General features: G+C 40.9%; 1 pseudogene; it reads left to right on the forward strand.

Annotated features, from left to right (window-relative positions):
• The first annotated feature begins 4,481 nt into the window (after window positions 1–4,481).
• LOC121475460 lies at window positions 4,482–4,626 on the forward strand (annotated as a pseudogene).
• The last annotated feature ends 2,920 nt before the right edge of the window (window positions 4,627–7,546 follow it).

A 7,546-nucleotide genomic window follows, 5' to 3' on the forward strand; every position in this document is an offset into this window, starting at 1 on the left:
TCCATGAAGGGAGTCTGATGTGGGATTCGATCCCGGGGCTCCCGGATCATGCCCTGGGTCGAAGGCAGGCACTAAACCGCTGAGCCACCCAGGGATCCCCAGAGTACAGTGCTTACATACAGTTCTTTTTGTTTTTAGCCTTATAGGTTCCAGTGGAGTATGTTTTTTAATCAGAACGTTTATAGAGAGAGACCCCCACAAAATTTTTTGCCTAAACCCCACACCCTAGCAGTGGCCCCATTCTCTTTCCCATTAATCCCATTATCATTTTAATGCCTTGATGTATATTCCCTTTTTTCTCCTTGCTCAAACATAAATAAGCACACAGGAATATGAATACTATATAGGTGTGTTTGCTCATTTGGCCTGGGGTTAGAGTTTGAGAAATGGAATGTTGTAGAAGCAACCCAAGCAATTCTAAGGTATAGTCATGGTTAAGAATCACCACTCTAAGCCAATCATGGTCAATCTAATCAAGGCTACACCTTGCTCGTGTGTATGACCTTTATCTATGTAAACAAACAGGCAAACAGAAGAAATAAGTAGAAAATGAAGTAAAGTGGAACTGAAGTTGAAAGTTTATGATGTAGGGACTGGGTTGCTCAGTGGTTGAGTGTCTGCCTTTGGCTCAGGTCATGATCCTGGGGTCCTGGGATTGAGTCCCGCATCAGGCTCCCCACAAGGAGCCTGCTTCTTCCTCTGCCTATGTCTCTGCCTCTCTCTCTCTGTGTCTCTCATGAATAAATAAAAAAATCTTTAAAAAAAAGAAAGTTTATGATGTAGACAAAAGCTGAAGAACATACAAAGTAAAGTTATAATGAGCAGAAACAATGAAGCAGATGCATAGCGGGGAGACTATATAGGCCAGTTGGGAACAAGAAAACAGAAAACAGAGAAATATGCCTCAATTTTCGACAGTTTTCTAGATACAATTCTAGTGTCAGTCATATCTTTAGAGTGAACTGTAAATTTCTGGAAGTAACCTTAGTAACCAAGAGTCTAATTAAAATATATAGATGTGAAATAAAAATGAATGAAAGAGGGAAGGGAATTGGCCAGTGTTGCAGGGATAAAGGATGTAATAGAAGAGAGCATCCAGTCCATAGCCAGATGATAAGATCCATTCTGCATTTGGGTTTGAAGAGAAAGAGTATATTAAAGTCATATTTGATCATTTGGGAAGGCCACTAAGGCATTTGGACTTCCACACTCAGAAACCTGAGCTGCCAGCTAGGTTTAGATCATCTAGATCATCTCTTAGGTGTGAACACACAATAATCATCCCCAGTGAAGTTCATATATTAAAAACCAAGTATAAATTTATTGGTTTATGTGGACAATAGTTGCCAAATTTATCAGTTATTTTTGTTTACTTCTAAGAGCATTGTATTTCTATAGGAAAATCCATGTGAAAAGCCAAATTACTATTGGAAGATTTCTTGATAGGTATACAATTTAGATCAAGAGGAGTTGGAACACCTGGCTGGCTCAGTGGTTGAGCGTCTGCCTTCGACTCAGGGCATGGTCCCAGGGTCCCGGGATTGAGTCCCACATCAGGCTCCCCGTGAGGAGCCTGCTTCTCCCTCTGCCTATGTCTCTGCCTCACTCCATCTCTGTCTGTCATGAATAAATAAATAAAATCTTTAGATCAAGAGGAGCTAGCTGCAGTTAGTGCTAGCAAGTTACAACACTCAGATGTATCCACTTCTATTCTAAGAATTTACCTGCTGAAGAGCCTAGATATTTAAGTTTGTGAGCCAGAGCCACCGAAGGTGCTGCAGAAGTCAGAATAATACACCCACCCCCAACCAAAGATGTCCAAATCTTAATACCCAGAACCTGTGAATATGTTAAATGGCAAAAGGGAGTTAAGTCTGCAGATGGAATTAAGGTTGCTAATTGGTTGAATTTAAAGGAAATATTCTAGATTATTCAGGTGGGTCCAATATAATAAGCACAAGCTTTAAGTATAGAAAAGAGAGGCGAATGTGAGAGTTCTGGTTTGTGAGAATTAGTTGGCATTATTAGCTTTGCAAATGAAAGGCAGGGATCCTGGGTGGCTCCGTGGTTTAGCGCCTGCCTTTGGCCCAGGGCTTGATCCTGGAGTCCCAGGACCAAGTCCCGCAGCAGATTCCCTGCATGGAGTCTGCTTCTCCCTCTGCCTGTGTGTGTGTCTCTCATGAATAAATAAATAAAATCTTAAAAAAAAGAAAATGAAAGGGGCCATGAACCAAGGAATGTGGGCAGCCCCTGGAAGATAGAAAAGGCAAGAAAACAGATTCTCCTCTAGATTTTAGAAAGGAACACAGCCCTGCTGACATCTTGATTTTCGCTCAGTGAGACCGATTCATTTAGGACCTTAGAATTGTAAGATGAAAAAAATGTGTTGTTTTAAGCCACTGTTTATAGTAATTTGTTATAGCAGCAATGAGAAACTCATAGAGACACTCTGTCAATTTGACCGTTCTGACTTCCATTTATATATTCCACAAATTTTCCTTTTTTTTTTTTCTTGTTTAAACAAAATGACATAATTACTTGTTAGCTTTTAGTTGCAATCACAATCCTGATAGGCTTCCCCAGATGAATCCCGTTGCCTGGACTGAAGGCCAATCACCAATTATTTGGACTTTTTTCTGTTCTGGGGAATCTTCTTAAAAATGGGCCATTCAAAAAAAAAAAAAAAAAAGGGCCATTCAGGGCACCTAGGTGGCTAAGTTGGTTAAACATCTGCCTTTGGCTCAAGTCACAATCCCAGGGTCCTGGGATGGAGCCCCATGTCAGGCTCTCTGCTCAGTAAGAAGTCTCCTCCCTCTTCCCACACCTGCTCTCTTTCTCTCTCTCAAATAAATAAAATCCTTTTTAGGGGGGTGCATTTTTTGGTCCTGGGAATCTTCATACAATAAGGATACTAGCCTCTGGCTCTCAGGTTTCTTAAGATATACAGTGTCTTCTCTCAAAGGCCATCCTAGAGACCTGAAACCAGAAAGTGAATTCTGGAATCCCTAAACTATTTGGAGATTCCAAACCTAGAGGTATACAGGGCAAAACAAACACTTAATGGCATAAATAAACTGGCACATTATAAATCAACATATTTTATTATTGTTCTCTGTGGAGTGCAGTTGTTAAGGTGTCAAGGACTAGTATTAAGAGGCAGAGTACATCTTTGTACCAAGATAGCACTATTTTCCTTACCTCTGAAAAGAGTTCTTTATAGTCCAGATTATAGAATCTAAACTTGTTTTATACAATGGAAGCTAAAAGTAAAAATAAGTAAAATGTAAGAATTATCGAGCTCTTACATTTTCTAGGCACTATTCCAATTTAAGATTAATTTATAGCTCACCAGAACTCTGTGAGTTGGGAACTATGATTATCCCTATTTTACAGATGAAGAAACTGAGGTTCAGAGTGATTAAGTAGTTTGACCAAGGTTATTCACATAGACTGAATGTGAATTCATATGTGGAAGTTCTGATACCCGCAGGGGTATTTAGAGGGGGAGCCTTTGGGAGTGAATTAGGTTTAGATGAAATCATAAAGGCGAGGCCCTGATGATAGGATTAGTATCCTTATTGTCTGTCTCTCTCTGCCCATGAAGATACCCAACGGCAATCCAGGAAGACAGTTCTCTCCAGGAATCAAATCTGCTGGCACCTTGTTCTTGGACTTTGCAGCCTCCAGAACTGAGAAATAAATGTCTGTTGTTGAAGCCACCCAGTGTGTGGTATTCTGTTACAGCAGTTTGAGCTAAGTTATACAACTAGTAAGTGGCAGAGCTATTACCTGACCTTGATCAGTCTTAGAGACTGAGTTCTTAACTGTATGTGTTTTACCATAAGTTAGAGGTTTACTCATCTTCCACAAATATAGGTTTCCAGAAATTAAAGGGAAGCACAGTGAATGACTAAATAGAGGAAAGGATATTTTCATAGTAAAGCCTATTAGTACCAAAGCAAATTACAATAATAATTTAATTAAAAGTAATGAGTGGTCTCCAATACAAGTGCTTAGGAAGAGAAACTTCTACAAACCTGAAATAATGTGTTTACAGTACCTTAGTCATTATAGTTTTATTTATCTTATTTTTAAAATATTTTATTATTCACTCATGAGAGACACACAGAAAGAGGCAAAGGGAGAAGCAGGCACCCTGCAGGGAGCCCCATGTGGGACTCCATCCGGGAACTCCAGTATTGTGCCCTGAGCCAAAGGCAGACACCGGACCGCTGAGCCACCCAGGCATCCCAGTCATTATTGTTTTATTAAAACTGTATTGTTGGGTGAAAAGCTCATTGTTTTGGGAATCTGAAGAACTAGACTCTTGCTGTTTTGCCATTAGCCAGCTAAGTGAGCTTGATAAAGCCACTATATTTATAGGCTCTAGTTTCTGAGAAATAGCATTCATACTTCTGGAGAAGGCACTGTAGGAAAAAGGATAAATACGTTTTTTAAATCACAGGAGAATCAATACTAGCATCACTTCTCGGCCTTTTGGCTAAGATCAAGTGTAATACTAGCATCAATAATTTATTGATTGTGGGACGCCTGGGTGGCTCAGCGGTTTAGTGCCTGCCTTCAGCCCAGGGCGTGATCCTGGGGTCCTGGGATCGAGTCCCACATTGGGCTCCCTGCATGGAGCCTGCTTCTCCCTCTGCCTATGTCTCAGCCTCTCTCTCTCTCTCTGACTATCATTTAAAAAAAAAAAAAATTGAAAAGCATAAGTCAAAAATTAGAAGGGACAGGACTAATTGATTTCCTTAAGTAATTAAGTAGGTGATTGAGTAGTGAGGACTGAGAAACAATACTAAAATTATAAAGAAAAGTTTAAAAAAACTATCAGTAAAACTAAGCAAATCTATATGGCTCATTATCTCTTGCATCCAGGTAAACTGGGATTTCCAGGCATTTTAAGAGCTTTGATAAATTGCTCTATCCCACCACAGAAATCCTTAAATTAAGTTAGCTTTTGGTTCAAGTCAGTTCAATTCAACCTACATTTACAGGGTACCCTCAGAGATGATTTGCCCTGAAGCTAACGAAGACTGAGCTTCATTCAGGTCCCTGACTTACACAGCCACGGGGAGCATTGGAGCTGCTGGCTATGTGGAGTTCTGGTTGGGAAGCAGAAACCAGGTTGCAGAAATGTGGAAAGAATTTCTATGTGACACTTGTGGTAAATTGCCTAAAAGAGCTCACAGAAGAAAGGGACTTGAATCTTCAAGGCCTCAGCCATTTGTTTTATCTCTATTTTACATTCTACATGTTCATTTTACACCTAACTCTGCGTTTATAATGCTACATATTTTCTCTTTAAGCACCTTGCCCATTTATACCTCAGTTTCAAATACCAGTGTCTTCTGTGCCTACCATGTGTTATGCCTTGAACAAAAAGAGGTACACAGATGAAGGAATTCAGTTTTGTAGGGAAGAAGAGTGGAGACTTAGACATGAAACAATGCTACCCTAGTAGTAGAAACAAAGTATAATAGGGGCACATAGAACAAAACATTTAACAATATTAACTTGTTGCAGTGTCCTTGTCTTCTTAAAGATACTGAACTGCTAAAAACCTCAGAGTTGAAGTAACTCTGAGCCTCTGTGAAGTAGCCTATAGCCTGTTTGCTTTTTTTTGTTTTTTAAGATTTTATTCATTTTGGGTTCCCTGGGTGGCTCAGTGGTTTAGCACCTGCCTTCTGCCCAGGGTGTGTTCCTGGAGCCCCGGGATTGAGTCCGGCATTGGGCTCCCTGCGTGGAGCCTGCCTCTCTTTCTCTCTCTCTGTGTCTCTCATGAATAAATAAATAAATAAAATCTGAAAAAAAAAAAGATTTTATTCATTTATTTGAGAAAAAGAGAGAGAGAACCTGCACAAGCATGGGGAACAGCAAGCAGAGGGAGAAACAGGCTCCTCGCTGAACAGGGAGCCCAACATGGGCCTGGATTACAGGACCCCGGGACCATGACTGGAGCCAAAGGCACAAGCTTAAGTGAGACACCCAGGTGCCCTGGCCTAGTATTTTTTAAGTTACCACTTCTCAAACTTTTTTTATTGTTATCTGCAGGGTAGCAGACAATACTGTTCAAACATACTACATGTTCCCCTACATTTCTCAGCCTCCCTTGTAGTGAAGTTGGGAGTCATGGGCCTATTCCGGTCAATAGGCATGAGGGGAAATGATTGTAACATTTCTGGTTCAAGCCTAGAGGCCCAGAGCCAAGATGCAATAGCTGAAAGATATAAGTATGCTAGATCCTTGAAATTCTGAGTAAACCACCATGGAGGTGATTGTGATTCAAGTCAGACTTTATGGTAATTACACGTGCACATTATATGTGCATATATATATGCATATATATGAATCAAAATTTTAAGATAATACTGTTGTAATACTTGCTGTTTCTGACATACCTGGTATTTTAGTTCCTTCGGAGAAAATGCTTATCAGACTCACAATGTCACTACATCCTAATTGGTCTCCACCCACAAAGTGAAAAATAAAGTCTTTTTATTAAAAATTTTTTTCTAATTTTATCTTTTTAATTTTTTGATTCCAGTATAATTAACATATAGGGTTATATTAGTTTCAGATGTACAATAGACGGATTCAGTAATTCTCTACGTTGCTTGTGGGTAAGCTGCTGGGGAGCTTACCTGAGCCCTGCATCTAGTTACCCTCAGCACACCGGGGTTAGGGGAGGCCCTGAGCCAGCACGCTGACTCCTGACCACATTGTTCTCCAGAGACAGCTTTTCCACTGCTCCTCCTGGAGTTAGTTAATAGCCTCCTTACACCTCATCCGGCAGGACTGCAGAAAAGCATTGTGAGGGACAATTCGCTCACCCTTTGAAGTGAACATGTTTTTCTGTTTCCCAAGGTTAATCATTCCTATAGCTAATCTGCTAGCTCTCTCAATAAAAGCTGGATGAGACAAAGCCTCCCCTCCGGTGGAGGGTTCTCGGTCCGTGGAACCCCACACTGAAATTCAGTGAGCCTCCGAGTCTTTTTTTTTTTTTTTTTTTTAGATTTTATTTATTTATTCATGAGAATACAGAGAGAGAGAGAGAGGCAGAGGGAGAAGCAGGCCGCATGCAGGGAGCCTGACGTGGGACCCGATCCGGGGTCTCCAGGGTCACGCCCTGGGCCAAAGGCGGCGCTAAACCCCTGAGCCACTCGGGCTGCCCACTCCGAGTCCTTCTTCGTATATCCTTGCCTCGGAACCATCCTGGCTCCTGGCTCCGTGGCAATTACTCAACGCTGATCACGGGTACGTGTACTCTTGATCCTCTTCATCTTTTTCACTCCCACCCGCCTCCTCTCTGGCAACCACCAGTTTGTTCTCTGTATTTAAGATTATGGGTTTTTGGGGGTTTTTTTTTGCCTTTTTTTTTCTTTCTCCATTTGTTTAGTTTCTTAAATTGCGCATGAATAAAATCACATGCTATTTGTCTTTCTCTTATTTCACTTAGCTGAAAAATAACGTAAGCCGCTCAGAACACTGGTCAGCTAGGGACAGCTTTCAGGCGTACCCGATTATTCAGAAT

This window comes from Vulpes lagopus, chromosome 1 (assembly GCF_018345385.1).
Source record: "Vulpes lagopus strain Blue_001 chromosome 1, ASM1834538v1, whole genome shotgun sequence".
In the NCBI taxonomy this organism is placed as follows: domain Eukaryota; kingdom Metazoa; phylum Chordata; class Mammalia; order Carnivora; family Canidae; genus Vulpes; species Vulpes lagopus.